Genomic DNA, 17,576 nt, shown 5'->3' on the forward strand with positions numbered 1-17,576 from the left:
GGCACAGCCGATATTCAGCAGTGTGTTTGTGTATGTGAGCTGGAGTGGATTCTCTCCTTGGGCTCTCTCAGTGGACTGGAGAATCTTCTGGTCTCTGGAATTGTCTCCCACTGTTTTTGTCACTACAGAAAAACTTTCGCTCAACAGTGGCAACTATACTTCAGTCCTCGGCTTTCTTGAACATACAGAATGAGTTTACTCCGTATGGCGTGAGAGTACAGAGACTTGGGCTTTCGCTCAGTGTTCAGTGAGAGAGAGCGCACAGTTCTTTGCCACGTGAAAGTCAGAGGACAGCACAACATGACCAGTACAAAACACCGAGGGCACACCTTCACAATTTTTAACCCTTTGCTTAATTTTCTGTCTCAGTCGCTACAGTAGCAATAATAAATTACATTGCATTTCATTACATGTGTTCTGTTTAATGACTTGAAGGTGGGCAGATCACAGCAGTCTCTGATATGCTTGGGGAGGGAGTTCCAAGAGGAGGAGGCAGCAGGTCGAGTGCTTGGTCCTTAGTCTGCCTCAGATTAGAGGTGGATAAGGGGGGGGCACGAGAGGGTAATGGAGAAGAGGTGTGTCTTGAGACGGGATTGGAAGAGTGGGAGGGATTCTGAGTCTCATGATTTGGAGGAGTGAGTTCCAGAGCCTGGGAGCTGCCCTGGAGAAGGCTTGGTCACCAAAGTCACGGAGGTTGGACCTGGGGCTGGAGAGAAGGGAGACTGAGGTGGAGTAGTGTCCTGCTGAGAGACATCTGGGAATAGCTGGTGAAATAGAATCTCAATTGTGTTGAGATGTAGCGCTTCAACTAGGCTATCAGTAGGTATGGGGTGGCGAGTATTGGGCCAGATGTCCAACTTGCTAAAAGGAATGCGAAGCGGTGTGGTGGCCTCTTGCTTCCTGGTGGAGTGATCGCTGCGGGTCCGTCGGGACCTTAGCATATGGCCGCTCCTATGCAAATGTGTCCACAGCAGCACCTTCTCATGGTACCTCCTGTTTTCACAAAGTCTGCTGCGGGGGGAGCAGACTGTGGGGCGGCACCCTGGACAGGCCACTAGTCCATCACAGGGCCGACACATTCACACCTAGGGACAATCTAGTATGGCCGATTCACCTGACCTACATGTCTTTGGACTGTGAGAGGAAACTGGGGCACCCAAATCAAATATGAAGATCATAAATCAGCAAATATATTGATAGATCTTGTGAAATAATAAGGGCAATTTCCATCAATACTTCAGCACAGACACAGATTTCAGAGTGAAAAAAATGGCCAAAATAACAAACTAAAATAAAAAAGCATGCACAACTTTGAACATAGACAGTCAGTATTCAGCAGTGTTTGTTTATATATGCAGGCTGAAGTGGATTCTCTCCTTGGGTTCGCCATCCAATGAACTGAAGAACTTTCTGGTCTCGGGAATTGTCTCCAAATCTGTCACTACAGAAACACTTGCACTCAACAGCGGCAACTCTGCTTTGGTCTTCGGTTTTCTCGAACATATAGAATGAGTTTAATTCCACATGGCGTGAGAGTACGGAAACTAGTGCTTTTGCTCATGTGTCCAGTAAGAGAGCTAGCTCTCCGCTCCTTGTCTCATGAAACACGCAACACTACCAGCACAAATCACAGATGGCGTACTTTCAAAATTGTTAACCCTTTGCTTTGTTTTCTGTCTCAGGCACTACAGTAGCAATAATAAATTACATTGCATTTCATTATATATTACACGTGTTCTGTCTATGTCTACTCTGGGAACAACAGGTTATTTTCTTAGCCTGATTTAATGGCTGTATTCCTATCCTGGGTTACATATTCATGCATTCAGTGGTATCTGTGTGCATTGGCCAGCAATGTCATAGGCTTCTGACAAAAGTACCCCTAAATTACAGGTCTCATTTCCATAATCAACGGCAAGATATTTAAGATGGTTGTGGTTGATGAGAGCCCGTAGTTGGAACCCTGAGATACCTGCTGAAGATGCAGAAGGGTCCACCGTAATGCGAATGCTCTGACCACCCTGCCACCAAGGAATACCATCAAGAGGAGTAACTTGCAACATCTTAAGTAGCTCATACAGTTTCTGCTTGTAGCAAAGCATCGCTGATGTTTATTTCACTTTAAGGATTTTTTTTTCCAAAATATTTTGGCTGGTGGTGTTCAGTAAGATGTATGCTAATATCAACAAGCAATATGAAAATAGAAAGATATCAATTAGGCTAGTTTTTTTTAGGTAAACACTTTGTTATTACAATAACAAACACTATAATATCTAATGAAACACTGGGAACTACAGCTATGTAAAATGTGTTTTCATATGTATACTGGGGGAGAACAAATACATTTTTCCAAAACTATTAAAACATTTGTGACCCATTCCAACCCCCTGGAAACTATCAGCTTCACTGTCAACACTTCTCAAGAACTTCCAGACCTATAGAGGAACCCAGAAAATTGCTTAAATTATTTGATTTCTGTGGAATGCTTTTTGAAGGCCAGAAAAAGCTTAAAGACATGCTAAGACTTCACTTTAGTCAATTCTTTGATAACTGATTCTTCATAAATAGCAGCCATGAAGTGGAGGGTATTCATGGATCAAATACTTCGGGTCATTTCATCCTGACCTTTTGTATTATCATGACGTAAAATGAAATAAAATAGAGTTGGGTCAACAGTCCTGGTATGAATTGTAAAACAAAAAAATCATGCAGAGAAGGAACCAGAATGCACACCACCACAAAACAACTTTAAAATAGCCTGTGTGCCTGCAGCTATATGGGCATTTCAGGTCTTACAGATATGGTCTCCTGTTGTGTACATGTTGGTCACACCAGAATGGGGACGCTTTAGATAAAACATCATGCTACCTAATAAGGACACACACACACAGTAGCCAATACTGAATTTCCTTCACAGACAAATTCATATTAAAGTACATTTTAACACAAATATGAGTATGTTTGTCATGTGTGTGTTTGTCTTTATCTGATTCACGCCTTTGAGATGCGTAGACTCCTGATGTTGTCAAAGCACTTCTTGAGGTGGGGCTGCACGGCACCGTGGTTGTGCGATAGCCCCAGGATCTCCAGCAGGTCGTCACTGAACAGGAAGTAGAACTTGGGGAAGATCCTCTTCTTGGTCTCCAGTTACATGTCCTGTGTCATTTGGATCACCTCCACCTTGCTGTTCATTTGCCACAGCTCCTCCAGCAGGCCTAAGAGACACAGGAGGAAGAGTGAGATCGTGGCATATTTCTCTGTCAGATTCAAAGAAAGGAAAAAAAAATTTTTTTGCAGCTGGCTGAAAAATAACTGAGATTGGCTATTCATTAGCAAATGAACTGAAGGCCCTGTTCTCATTTGGAAATGACTGGATTGCAATTAATTTGAATTTTAATAGCTTAAATCCGAGGTTAGCGTGGATCAGTGACAGGATGATGGTGATACTTGAACGTACTGGGGTGGAGTGTCCTCCCTCAGGGCATTGCTCTTTGTGGAGCTGGTCCATGATTGTTTTCCAGCTGGAGTTGATGTCCTCAAATTCCTTGCACTCCCGAGGCAGCTGCTTTCCTCTCCCAGGAAGAGGCTCTGAAAGGCATGGGGGAATGGGGGGGTGTAGAGGGAAAGAATTAAGAAAGAACAAGGAACAATGGGAGAGAGATGAGGCGATGGACAGTAGTGGTAATGGAAAGTAGTTGATCCGTAATCCGTATGGCTCACCCCCCACGCTTCGGCACACGTGAACCACGGATTAATCGCAAAATTTAACCATCATAGTGAAATACAGTTTTACTGTCGCTGTTACTTTTTATTTAAAGTAATAATTCCCTAAATGTCGATGCAGAGTTGCAGTGAAAACATAAGACAAGAAAGAAGCGTGCTTGTGTTTTACTCTGAAGCGCAATGGTTGGTTGTGCAAAAAAAAAAAAAGGCCGTTGTGTTCACATGAAGAGGGCATGTTGAATCCCAACGAATCAATCAGGGATGCTCGCATTGCATGTCATGGCAAGCGGAGGAGCGAAAAAAATTGAAAAGCCTTCCGCCTTATTTAAAGGAAGACGCTATCATGCCTTAAATTGCACTTTAATTTAACAACTGAGTATTGAATATTTTATATATTCTAAGATTTTATTTAAACATTGGACATCTTGAATGTTAAGACCCTAGGCAAAAGTTCCTTGCTTTAAGTGCTTTAGAGAATAAATGGAAACAAAGTTATATTTTTCTTTTTCTTTTTTTTTGATCTGAAAAATTATCCGATCCCTGACTCAAAACCGTGATGCGGTCCGAACCGTGAGGTTTGTGATCTGTTGCAACTCTAATGGACAGAGATGGGTGGAGAACGGAGGGAAGCGAAGGGGAGAGAAGTAAAACCAGATGGTTGAGGACAGAGATAAGAACAGACAAACAGTTCCTTTCTTAACCTGCTCCAGGTGCTTTTGACCAAACAAACCTTAAACAACCGCACTGGTACAACACTCCAGATTATTGTGGTGTTTACACACTGCTCATAATCATCGGATCTGCAATGAGCATATGTGGTCTGTAGAACCACTAGGCAGATTACAGGGGCTCACAGTGTGTCTTGGGGATTAACATGTACAGGTGTGTTTATTTGTAAAAATGTGTAAATCATTGTTGGGCGTAGCGATGTTTTATTCTGGATTACATCACTGACCCTTAACAACATGCAAACATTGTGCAATTTAACAAAAATGCACTGTGTTTTGATATGAACATATGGAAAACAATACTGCTATGGGCCAGCGCCCTATCGAGGATGTCTTTCCACACTGACCCAGTGATTGTTGGGCTGGGCTTCAGCCCCTTGCATCCTTCAATTCAATTTAGCAGATATACGAATTAGATGACTGAATGAAGCCATACATCACAGAAAATACCTATCAGCTCATAATTCCTGCTGCAAATGAGCTATTCTAATATTTACATACATGTTGGTGTGTGTTTATTTATATATATTAAGATAGATGTAGGATTTTCCTACATCTATCTTAATATTCCACTCCTCATTTGTTGAGCACTTTTACCAACACCATTGAGTTTCCAGGAAAAAAAAAACTATGTATAATTTTCATTAATGCTCTTAGGTTTTCTTTTCTCTACCTCAAGGCATTGTGTTCATGCCCTTGAGTATCATGTTGAGCATTCCAACAACCCATATTCCCAGGATGGTTAAACTTGGCAGTGCCAAATTGAGAAATTATGTATTATATTTGAAACTTTAAGTTAAACTTGTATTAAAATCAATGTACAGCATTCTACATTAAGATGTTAAAATTTGGTGCCTGTACCCTATGTGGCATTTACTCAATGAGAAGCCTGTGCAAGTCCATAATTTAAAATCATTGTTTGTGCCAAGTGTCTGCATGTAGTATTACTGTGTACGTCTGTATGTGTGTGTGTGTGTGTGTGTGTGTGTGTGTGTGTGTGTGTGTGTGTGTGTGTGTGTGTGTGTGTGTGTGTGTAATGTGCATGTCTGTGAGTGTGTGTATCTGGAGTCCATTCATGCTTGTGCACCTCCAGGTAAATCCACTGACGCTGCATGGTTAGTATCATTTCGATGACCTCCACCACCAGGGAGAGGCGACGTTCCCAATGGTCCACCTCCTTCTCAAAGGCCTTGACAAAGCGGGACGCCTTTATGGTGGATAGGGTGACCTGGTTGTCCTCCAGGACTTGGAACACTTCCTTAGTCCCCTTGGGAGAGAGACAGAGGGGGGCAGGTAGGAGAACAGGGTTTGGAAATCATCTTACTGTTTAAAAGATATCTGGATTAGATTTCACAAATTGGTGAGCTTGTGTATTTCACTTTGTTTATTCTGTTTTAGTAAAATAGATTTCCAATAACATACCACAAATTACATTATTTCCTCTTATCTATCTGGGATTGTCCGTTTTCTGTGCCTCAACCCTGTATGCCAGCCATCCTGGCAGGATTGGAACACTACATTTTTTGGAGGAATTACTGAATGTGGGTGAAGCTCTAGAGAATAGCGAGCATTCTTTTATTCCAGTCACTGTAAAAAGGCCTGCACCGACCTTGAGCCGACAAGAGTGGTGTGACACCCACTCAACACTTCACCATTAGTCCGTAATGCATTCTCGGAAAATACCAAAATTGTCACCCCGCCCCACACTGAAACATCAAAATTTAATTGCTGTTCATCTGCTGCTGTTGCAGTGTCCATAAACAGAAGGGAATAATGGGCAGACACAATGGCGAGACCACCACCCTGCAATAAGTCCACATTTTACACACTGTCCTCTGAACTGTCACTTACACCCAGAGCCTCTTACAATAAACTCTGTCAGCAAAATGAGTCAACATGTAGGAGCGCCACTACCGGAACCGCACACTAATAAAGGAACACGCTGAACACGTTCCAGTTATTTACGTTGTACAACTACAACGCAAATAACTGGAAAGGGTATGCAACAGGTATAGCATACTCCACCAGTTCAACAAACAAAACTTCGATAAATATTACAATGTTATGTTTTAAAATACGCAGATGACACAACCATTGTAGGCCTCATATCCAACAATGATGAAACCCAGTACCACACTGAAGTAGACCAAGCTGTCACTTGGTGCTCAAACAACAATTTTCTGCTTAATACAGCCAAAACCCAAGAACTCATTATTGACTTCCGATGCATGCCAAATCCTAAAACACCCATACAAATGAACGGACACCCCATCGCCACCACCGACTCTTTTAAATTCCTTGGAACATATATCAGCAATAACCTGAAATGGAAAATTAACACTGAACACATCATTGCAAAAGCTCAACAACGACTTTACTTTCTTAGGCAGCTTAAAAAATACCGGATCAAACATGAACTTCTCGTTCTGTTTTACTCAGCCATTATCGAGTCCATCATAACATCTTCTATACAGTATGGTACGGAGGCACAGACAGTCAAACATGGAAAAAACTGCAGCGGATTATCAACAAGGCATCCAAAATCATAGGCAACCCACTCCCCTCAGCTGAATCTCTACATACTAACCGGACGGTAAAGCGAGCAAAGAAAATCACCTCTGACCCCTCACATCCTGCTCATCACCTCTTCCAGCTCCTTCCCTCAGGGAGGTGCTACAGGTCAGACTAAACGCTTCGCAAAGTTTTTTCCCCCTAGTCATAAGGACTCTGAATTCCTCCCTATAGTCCCCTCCTCACACACCATCAGCATAAATACCACCATTCACCTGTTATGCCTGATGTTTATTTCTGTTATTGTGTAACTGTATTGTTTGTGATAATATGTGGAGTGTCTGTTGTTGTCCATGTACGTATTGTGCTGCAGAGTGTACAAGTATACCAAAAACAAATTCCACTGGCCTTGGTCATGTGGCTAATAAAATAATCTATCTATCTATCTTACTGTTCCATGGAGCGTGACATAAAGACTCATGGCACAGATTGAAATGATTAATACATACAGTATTGCCACATATCAAATATGTATCTGAGTTGAACTACATTTGAAAGCAGCCTAAATCAAAATTCGAAAAATGTGTTGCTTTGTGTTCTGTATCACATTTGAGGAAAAAGTCGGAAATAGTTCGGGGTTTGAGGTGTAGTTCCAACTGTGACAAAGACACACACACACACACACACACACACACACACACACACACACACACACACACACACACACACACACACACACACACACACACAAAACGCTCCATTCTGCTATCCGACACTGACTGAGCAATGGTGTCTTAGTTCGCTTTATTATGAAACACAAAAAGACACACAATATACATGACGTTAACCCTCACCAGTATTCAAATTACAAAGGAAAGCCACTCATCCAGACACACACTACAGGAACCACTCTCCAAGTTACGCTAACAAATATCAATAATAGATTGCAGGATCAGTCTCAAGTCTACAGCAAAGGGAATATTTCTAATAGAATGGAGAAGCAAGCGCACACATACACTCGCAATTACACAAGTACTGCGGCTGTCTCGCTAAGTAGAAACCTCGCACAAACATTCATGTATACACATAACAGTGTACTGATCCTGAATAATCATGAGAAACTTATAATCATAAAAAAGTATAGGGGAGTTTTTCGCCACCTATACAGTAACAAATAAAAAGCACATGAAAACACACACATGCACACACACAAATAAACGCATAAGCACACTAAAGGTACCTTGCTATACTGAGACCTGACAAAGAACACATATCTGCACACACACAAACATGCAAACACACACCAACAGACGCCTCTCTGCACTTTTAAGGAGCACATGCTAACAAGGTCTGTAGGATGCTGGGAGGAGGGAACAGGGGCTTAAAGGAGGAAGGGAGAAAGAAACACACACACACACACACACACACACACACACACACCAGCAGGAAGGGGAGAAAGTGAGGCAGCGTTGGTCCTCTGCCCCCTGCTTAGCGTGCTTGGTAACCATGGCAGCAGCCTTGCACGGCATGACTGCAGCCGTCGCCATGCCAACAGCAGCGGCAGCCTTCTGAGGGAATCAGACTCACTGGGTGACACTTGACGAACAAACACGCGGTTGCACATGCACACATAGGCACCCAGTAACCACACTCAGTACACCACAGTACCACAGACACGCATGCACGCACACACACAACCACACACGACACGACAGCCCAGGCAATAGGTATAGCAGAAGACACACACACACACACACACACAGAAAGAGAAAACACAGCCAGACAACCACTCAAAGAAGAGAGAACAAAGAAAAAGGTGCAGGTGAGCTGAATGCAGGCGGGCAAAGACACACACAGAGACACACACGAGGGTATGAACATGCAGAGCACAAGCAAGCAGTGGGAGACAGACAGACAGACAGACACACAAACACACACACACACAAATACAGAAACACAGACACTGTGTGCTGCTTTCAGCTGGTGTAAAGAAAGAGGCAACCTTTCTTTTATCCCCCTCCTCCAAGTCTGCGTGCTCCACTCTGTCTATCTAATTAGAGAGGCAGCCTGAGCCTGGCTGTCTGCATGGGGGGAAACACACACACACACACACACACACACACACACACACACACACACACACACACACACACACACACACACACACACACACACACACACACACACACACACACAGAGTCTGAAACACATCATCTTTCTCGAGCACACAAATCATACACATCTAGCACGCACACAGAAGACGAGAGCACTGTCATTCGGCCATCCACACACAAGCCACAAACACACGCACATACACATGCAAACACTGCCCACATATTAAAGAGGACTGCACACTTAAATGTGTTTCTGAGCTGTAAAGTAAATGATGTGATTGAATGGTTCTGAAACACATCAACGCTGGTGTTAATAATGACATCTTACCAAATTTATGAAAATCACCATTTGCTGGGTTGGAAATGGCGCAACACACCATCTACTGTTTTAAATCTGCCCCTTCGTGCAAGGGCAATGCTGACGTAGAATCGACTGGTTAGGACTTATCTATGCAATGAAATTTACATAAAAACAGAATGTTAACACCCTATAATCAGAGGTGGGCGGTCCACCTCCCCCAGCCGCCGCCCTTAAGTGTGAATCTGTAAAATCACACTCATTTTCATATATATGCTGATTGTGACTCATCATTCACACGAGTTTACGCTATTTCTTATCAAGCCTCGCTGACCTTGCACCTTCATTACATTTTCTACCAACCTTTTGAACTTCTCTCAATCTACAGTTAGTCATAGTTATAGTATGGCTACATCTGGCACAATGGTTCGGACTTGTGCTTTTGACGGCTGTAGACAGGGCCGTTTCTGAACATTTTGGGGCCCTAAGTGAAATCTTACAGTGCCCCCCCAACCCAAACCACTGTCATTTTAACCCTTAACATATGAAATTTGCATCCAAATAAACATCCCTTCTTCTCGGTTGAATTGCTACGAAGTATTCATCGCAGCGAGGTAGAGCGCATATCAAATGAAACGGCACGACTTGAATTTCCAACGTTTCTAGTTCCTTGTCTATGCAATGAAGTGTTGGTGAGAAAAATCATTTTGAATTTACATCAAATTCAATCATAGTTACAATCCGCATACAGCTCTGCATCCATCTCCACACCCATTACTCTTGTTTGAATGACTGTTGAACTGGTCATTGCATAGATATGGAATACATCACAAGAAAGAGCAGAACTGGAGCTTTGTAATGATGCGAGTCACACATTTGTATTTACCGAAGTAATCACATTATGAAGACAGATCAAACTTATGCAAAGTCAAATCTTTACTAATTTCTTCACCCATTTTCCCACTCGTTTCTCGGTTGAACAAAATAAACAGCGGAACTTACCCTTTCCGAAGATTCTAGTTGTTTCTCTGTGCGACAAAACTTTTGTCGAGTAATCCAGTTTTGAATTTACAGCAAATGTCGACATTGTCCCCAACATAGGGCTGACATTACATCCCACCTTGTGTGAAAAATAAACACAAAATAATGTATTTGCTTTTCATTGCAATGATTCAAAAGTTGTGGTCAAAAAGACGTGCACAGGTCAACTGTGTGCAAATAGACTTATGCACAAATGTGCGCATGCGTAAACACAGGTCACCTCACGTAACTTCAGGTCAGTCAGAGTACCCCACCATCATGGTTCTGATATTCCAGACAATCTCCACTACACCAGTATGAAAAGATACCTCTACTGCCAGCAATTTATGGTGAGATCCATGTAAAAACACAACAATTATCTTATATTATTAATTATATCACATTATTGTATTATATTATTATCATTAATTAGATCAATCTTTTTTTCCCTTGATATAAAGGCTAATATAAAAAAAATCTTAAAGTATTACCATATCAAATCATGGAAGATCTAGATAGCCTATACCAGGGGTCAGCAGCCTTTTGGATGTCCCGTGCCACTTTACAAAGTCAAAAAAGAAAACAAATCACAGAACCGAGTGCCAGTTCATTTTCATAAAGAGCATTTATCTATTTACGTACTGCTACTGCTCGTCTCTCCGTCAAGATTCCGCATGAGAAAAGATCAATGCTCTACACACACCACACTATTATTTGTGCAAATGTATGACAAGTACTGTGGCAAAAAAGAAAATTAATTCAATCTTAACGATATAGTGCGACCCTTGTTTGTCGCAATATCTGGTAACCACTACTACACGTAGAGCATTGTTTACATCCACACACTTGTGAAGAGCGACGCTGAATAGCAATGCATCTTTCAATGCAAGAGTTTACTGATGCCTTACGTTTTCAGCCATGTCTGTAATGTGACTCTCCAGTTTTTGCAGAAACGGGCATTTTGGTAACCAGGGGCATCTCCAGGATTTGAGGACATTTGGGGCTTAGGCCAGACTTTTGTCCTCCCCCATACATTTTTTTGATAAACGAGCTCAATTTTGATGCTTTTTTTAATGCATTCTGGCACCTAATTAACATTCAAAGTACAGGTCTTAATCGTTGAAAAATTGAAACGTGTACCTCAAAAACTGTTCCTAGTGATACACATTACTATGAAGCCACCACAAGAGTTACATTTTTATATATTTTTCAGGAAGGCAAAATAATGCCATTTCAATACATCTTGTTTACTTTTTTGACATAAATTGTCAAAATGGTGTATGGCATGATAGAATAACCTAAAATGAAAACATTTGTTATTTCAGTGTAACTTTAAAAGGTACACCACGACACTGATCTTTCTATAATGACGTAACCGGTTATTTTCTTGCCCGGTGCGGGATTCGATACGAGGACTGTTGCACTACAAGGCGACATCACTAACCGCTTGGCTAAAGGGTCAGACCCGTTAGCTAGAGGCTAACGTCTCTTATTAGTAGTTTACAATACTTTTCTTCGTTGAAAGTCCGAATTCCTCCTTTCTTTCCTCTCCGTACGCAGATGCAGTTTTGGTGTTGGCCTGCCGTCAGTCTTAACTTTAAATGACTGCTGCAGGGGACGTTTGGCAAAGTTGTTTTCTACTAAAAACTCCACATCTCCGCCCTCCATAACTGCACGCTGCTACTTGCTAACGGTGACATACCAATACAGTTAAATAGCTAGCGGTTAACTCTCCCGTTTTTTGTTAGTTTTTTTCCCCCATTTCAGTGACGTTGCTATGATTTGATTGGTGTGAGTCCAAGGGGGGGCTGACTTCTCTGACTAACCGCAGTTTGGCAGCGGCGTGACAGTAGTGTAAACTACTAATAAGACACGTTAGCCCCTAGCTAGCGGGTCTGACCCTTTAGCCGAGCGGTTAGTGACGTCGCCTTGTGGCGCAGTACACCTCGGATCGAATCCCGCACCGGGCAAGAAAATAACCGGTTAGAGCAGCCTCATCTGATTGGTTAATCCTTCAAAAGAATTTTTTTTCACCAAGGGAAGCCAACTCCGGCCTGGCCTCCCCGCGGACTTGCCATGACTACGTCTACAGTAGAGTGCGATACAGTGTTTCACCACACACATTGACTAACATTCACCCAACGTTACCATTAAGAGGGGCACTGTTTCACTCACTGTAAAATACACGATGAGAAAGGGGTAAGAGATGGCGGCTACAACACAGAATTACCTAAACTGTTAACAGAGTGGGTTTTTTTTTAATCAAAATAACTACATTTAATAAAAAAAAACAGGGGAAGCCTGGCTTCTCTTGGTCTCCGGGAGAAAACGCCAACGCATTTAAGGTCTTTTTAAGTTTTTATGTAAAGTGTCTTCGTATTGTCTGTGTATGAAACATGCGAATTCATAAAAAAAGGATCTGATATCAATTTTCCCCTTTTTGAGGGCATTTTGCTGTAATGTCAACAACAATAAAATCTACTACTACTACTACTACTACTTTCGGCTGCTCCCGTTGGGAGGCGCCACAGCGGATCATCCGTTTCCATTTCTTCCTGTCTTCTGCGTCTTCCTCTGTCACACCAGCCACCTGCATGTCTTCCCTCACCACATCCATAAACCTAGTCTTTGGCCTTCCTCTTCTCCTCTTCCCTGGCAGCTCCATATTCAGCATCCTTCTCCCAATATACTCAGCATCTCTCCTCCACACATGTCCAAGCCATCTCAATCTTGCCTGTCTTGCTTTGTCTCCAAACCGTCCAACCTGAGCGGTCCCTCTAATATAATCGTTCCTAATCCTGTCCTTCTTCGTTACTCCCAGGGAAAATCTTAGCATCTTCAACTCTGCCACCTCCAGCTCCGCCTCCTGTCTGATCCGCATATTTGATTTGGCAAAGATTTTACGCCGGATGCCCTTCCTGACGCAACCCTCCCCATTTGTCCGGGCTTGGGACCGGCACTAAGGATGCACTGGCTTGTGCATCCTCAGTGGCTGGGTTGTCAACAACAATAAAATGTCTGTTGATAATGTTAAAATGATGACATGTTCAAGCAATGATTACAAGTTAGCAAACAATCTAGACCTGAGCTCTGAACTTCAAATGAATTGACTACCAATAGATTCTGATAAAATCATTTAACATGAATCTTTTAAACTATGTCAAATACCCATGGGTGGATTACCGAATGGGCCTACCGGGCCCAGGGGCCCATAAACCAGAGCCTCTGGGTGAAGTCGCTCTTATTAACTTTGCATTTCCTGTTTTATAATCAAAGGGCTTAATCATTCATGTCAATAACAGAGCCCCAACAGTCCTGCTGAGAAACTGCAGGGAACTGCAAGTGAACGTATGTCTAAGTTAATATGCTGTTGGCGTTAATTGTCTGTACGCGCTGTAAATCCTGTTGAGGTACAGATGAATTTAGTTATTATGCTGTTGGCTGCAATTCAGAGTACCTGCCCTGCCCGGGGGGGGGCTTTTACGCGTCTGTGCCCAGGGGCCCATTGTCTCATAATCCGCCTATGCAAATACCAACCTCTTCTAATTCCCTGCGTTAAACTGTACAGAAGCTACTGCCGTCGCTATTCAACGGGAAACCTGCGAAACTGCAACTCTGCGTAGACCTGACACTGACAGATGGGAGCGGTTGTGGAGTTAAAAAGACAAAAGTCGTTTGAGATCGCTAAAAATATTGGTAGGGACAACTCAGTAGTCCCTTGACCCAAATCTACGCCTATACTGTCATTAATGTTACCACATGCAAAATGCTGTTACCGTGCCCATTTCATAAAGGGTCTAATAACTACATACGTTCGATTCCAGACACACGTTTTTAGAGGTTGCATGTCAGACTGCCTGTGAGAGCGAACCTTGAGTGAAAGAAACTGCGTGTCAACCCCTCCGAGACATAAGTGCCTTGCGCTTCAGTGTCACTCTCAATTTTTCTCTGCCAGGGGATATCACTGAGCAACTCCTGTCTCACACATCCACACCCCACCCTCCCCCCACCCCCACCCCTCAGTCACTTGCCCACTTTTTAGCATTTTTCAAAATTATGCAGTGGGTGGAGTTGGGCTCAGACCTCAGGGAAAAGTTGCTCTTTGATAACAAGGTCTCCAAAGTCAATTCTAGCTCTCAAGGACTGCAGGTGCTGAGTGAGGTAGGGGCAAGAGAGACAGCAGGGAAAGGGAAAGAGAGAGAGAGAGACAGAATGAGAAGAGAATGGGGTAATGCATTCAGATTTTTCTCCATGCTGATTCTCATGCTGTGTCCATAGACTCCTTTACCTAAACAACACATTTCAGTTAGGGCAAGGAGGGCACAGAAGTTGGGCTGATTTGACATGAGTGTGTGTGTGTGTGTGTGTGTGTGTGTGTGTGTCTCTTGAGACTAAGTGCTCCTGTCCTTCATGTGTTCAGAACGTATGGGATTTTTGTTTGAGAGGGAGAAGGACAAGGATGTGCGCATGTGTTTTTGTTTGTGTACGGAAGTATTAAAGAAGCGAGACAAGGCTATGTGTGTGTGTGTGTGTGTGTGTGTGTGTGTGTGTGTGTGTGTGTGTGTGTGTGTGTGCATGCACGCGTGTGCATGTGTGACCGTGCACAGTAGGTTGTGCATGTGATGAAGTTGATGGAGGTGAACTCTTACTGTCTGCATCAGATAGAAGGGAAAAAAAAGGCAGATGGAAAATAGGAAACCAAGAGAGAAAAAGGAGGGATGGAGAGAGGCCCTTCAGCGAGATGGAGGTCGGGAAATGTGGTACTTGACCTCCAGTGTGCAGCTGGAATGAAGACAGGTTTCCTCTCTCTCTCTATCTTCCACTCTCTCACTCCCTCTCTCCATCCCCGTCTTTCTCATTTTGCCTGGAGGCTTTTTTCCGCTTCTTCGCCGTCGTACGCTTCAACAGCCAGCCAGACACTTGTGAGATCTGCACACACACACACACAAACACACACAAATGGATATATGGACACACACAATAACATAGTCATTTACGCTTGAACAAGACTATGAAGCATATTCAGAAGCTCTTCAGCCGTCACCATCTCCTGTGTGTAGATACAACATCACATGTGGTCTGAGTCAGCACACACTTTTACATACAGCACGCTCCCTCCGACCACACATCAACACACACATCGAAGCAGAGACACTAATCCGCTCCAACCACACACACACACACACACACACACACACACACACACACACACACGCTGGCAGTGAGATACTGACTCAGTGTGGTGACTCAGTGTTTTCATACATGGGTGGCTGGCCTCGACCTGCTTCTTAAACACGCGAGCTATCCTCTACTGTTGGCAACCACTTGGGAAATGCATAGTTGTGTAAAAACACTGATATATTGATTAGCTGACACACATTTCCTATAATGATGTCTTTAAATAACATGCATGAGGGTGTCTTGGTAGCATAGCGGTCTATTCCGTTGCCTACCAACACGGGGATCACCAGTTCGAATCCCCGTGTTACCTCCGGCTTGGTCGGGCATCCCTACAGACACAATTGGCCGTGTCTGCAGCAGGGAAGCCGGATGTGGGTATGTGTCCTGGTCGCTGCACTAGCGCCTCCTCTGGGCGGTTGGGCCACCTGTTGGGGGGGGACTGGGGGGAATAGTGTGATCTTCCCACGCGCCATGGCCCTCTGGCGAAACTCCTTACCATTAGCTGAAAAGAAGCGGCTGGCGACTCCACATGTATCAGAGGAGGCATGTGGTAGTCTGCAGCCCTCCCCAGATCGGCAGAGGGGGTGGAGCAGCGACCGGGACGGCTCAGAAGAGCGGGGTAACTGAACAGGTACAATTGGGGAGAAAAGGGGGGGAAGAACAGGGGGTAATCCAAATAAATAAATAAACCGCATGCAAACAGGACACAATGTATTAAATCATACCATATGCATGCACAGACACGTGGTAAAGCTGCACACACTAACATTACACACATACACACACACGCACACACTCCGACACCTCTCATGACTGGCCCAACATGCCAAAGTCTCCACTGATCAGCCAAACGATGCCTGTAAAGGTTTGTACAGAGAACTCATTGACCCACAACCCCCCTTTTCTACACATGTGGCCCGCTTGATCTGTCCTACATAACACACAGACGTACACACACAAGCATGCGTGTAAACACACACACACACACACATCCAGGCCACGTTTAGCGTAATTCACTCTGATCGATCTGGAGCAGTCGTTAAGCTCGCGGGCCAGGATTCTGCTTGCTGGCCCGTGATGCTGGCTGCATGGCTGAACACAACCAAGAGGCAGACTACAGGGAGATGGAGATTACACAAACTCTCTCTCTCTCTCACAGACACAACACACACACACAGATCTCCGACGAGAAACAGTCATTACTGCCATGCTGTTCAGCCTGCTGTGGTACGCGATGCATTTTTCCATCATGCAGAATAGCTGGAACTGTTTCATATGAGCGCAGCCACATTATCAGCCAGTGAATCTCGGACCGCCGCAGATGCCCGTGCAGCACGCGCTCCGCCGGGCAAACAGGCCAAAGTCCAAGACTGCGCCGCGGCCTTTTATTCTGGATTCTTGTTATTGTTTGTCAGGTTCATGTGGCTTTCCTGATTTTTAAAGTAGCAATGATTTTTTCCCCCCGTGGTTTGCCTACCTGATGCGCGCCTGTGTGTTCTTCATTTCCGAGAGTGACTGTATGTGTCTGTTTGTGTTTGTGTGTGTGGTGTCCACCTGAGGGAATGTTTATACGGCGCTGTGCTGATCCACGGCAGGGTTGTTTTTTTGCCAGTATGAGGAACAGGTGAGACAAACTGAGGCGGACAAAAAAACAAAAACAAAAAAAAAACTCTCACAATCACAACCCTCATGCAAGAATATACACAACTAACACAAGCGGACACACACACACACACACTACTGCAAGACGAAAAACTGAGCTATAATAAGCAAGTACTGCTCAAAATATTGGGCTGTTTTAGCTTTAAGAGGCTGTAACGCAGGGCAATGGCGCAAGCAAAACGCACAAACCCACAATTATTCAAACCTCTCCATTGTCCAAAGATGCCAGTCTGGCCCGAGTTAGAAATCACAGAAATATGCTGCAGATAATTGGTAACATGTCTGCAGAGGGCCATGTTTATGTGAGTTACTTCTCCACGGGCTTACTGACAGCATCTC

The 17,576-nt window shown here is 43.7% G+C and overlaps 1 pseudogene; it reads right to left on the bottom strand.

Moving 5' to 3' along the window:
• LOC130130988 (dynein axonemal heavy chain 2-like) overlaps nt 1-17,576 on the bottom strand; it is a 334,340-nt pseudogene that overhangs the window by 194,204 nt on the left and 122,560 nt on the right.

Source organism: Lampris incognitus, chromosome 20, assembly GCF_029633865.1.
Source record: "Lampris incognitus isolate fLamInc1 chromosome 20, fLamInc1.hap2, whole genome shotgun sequence".
Taxonomy (NCBI): Eukaryota; Metazoa; Chordata; class Actinopteri; order Lampriformes; family Lampridae; genus Lampris; species Lampris incognitus.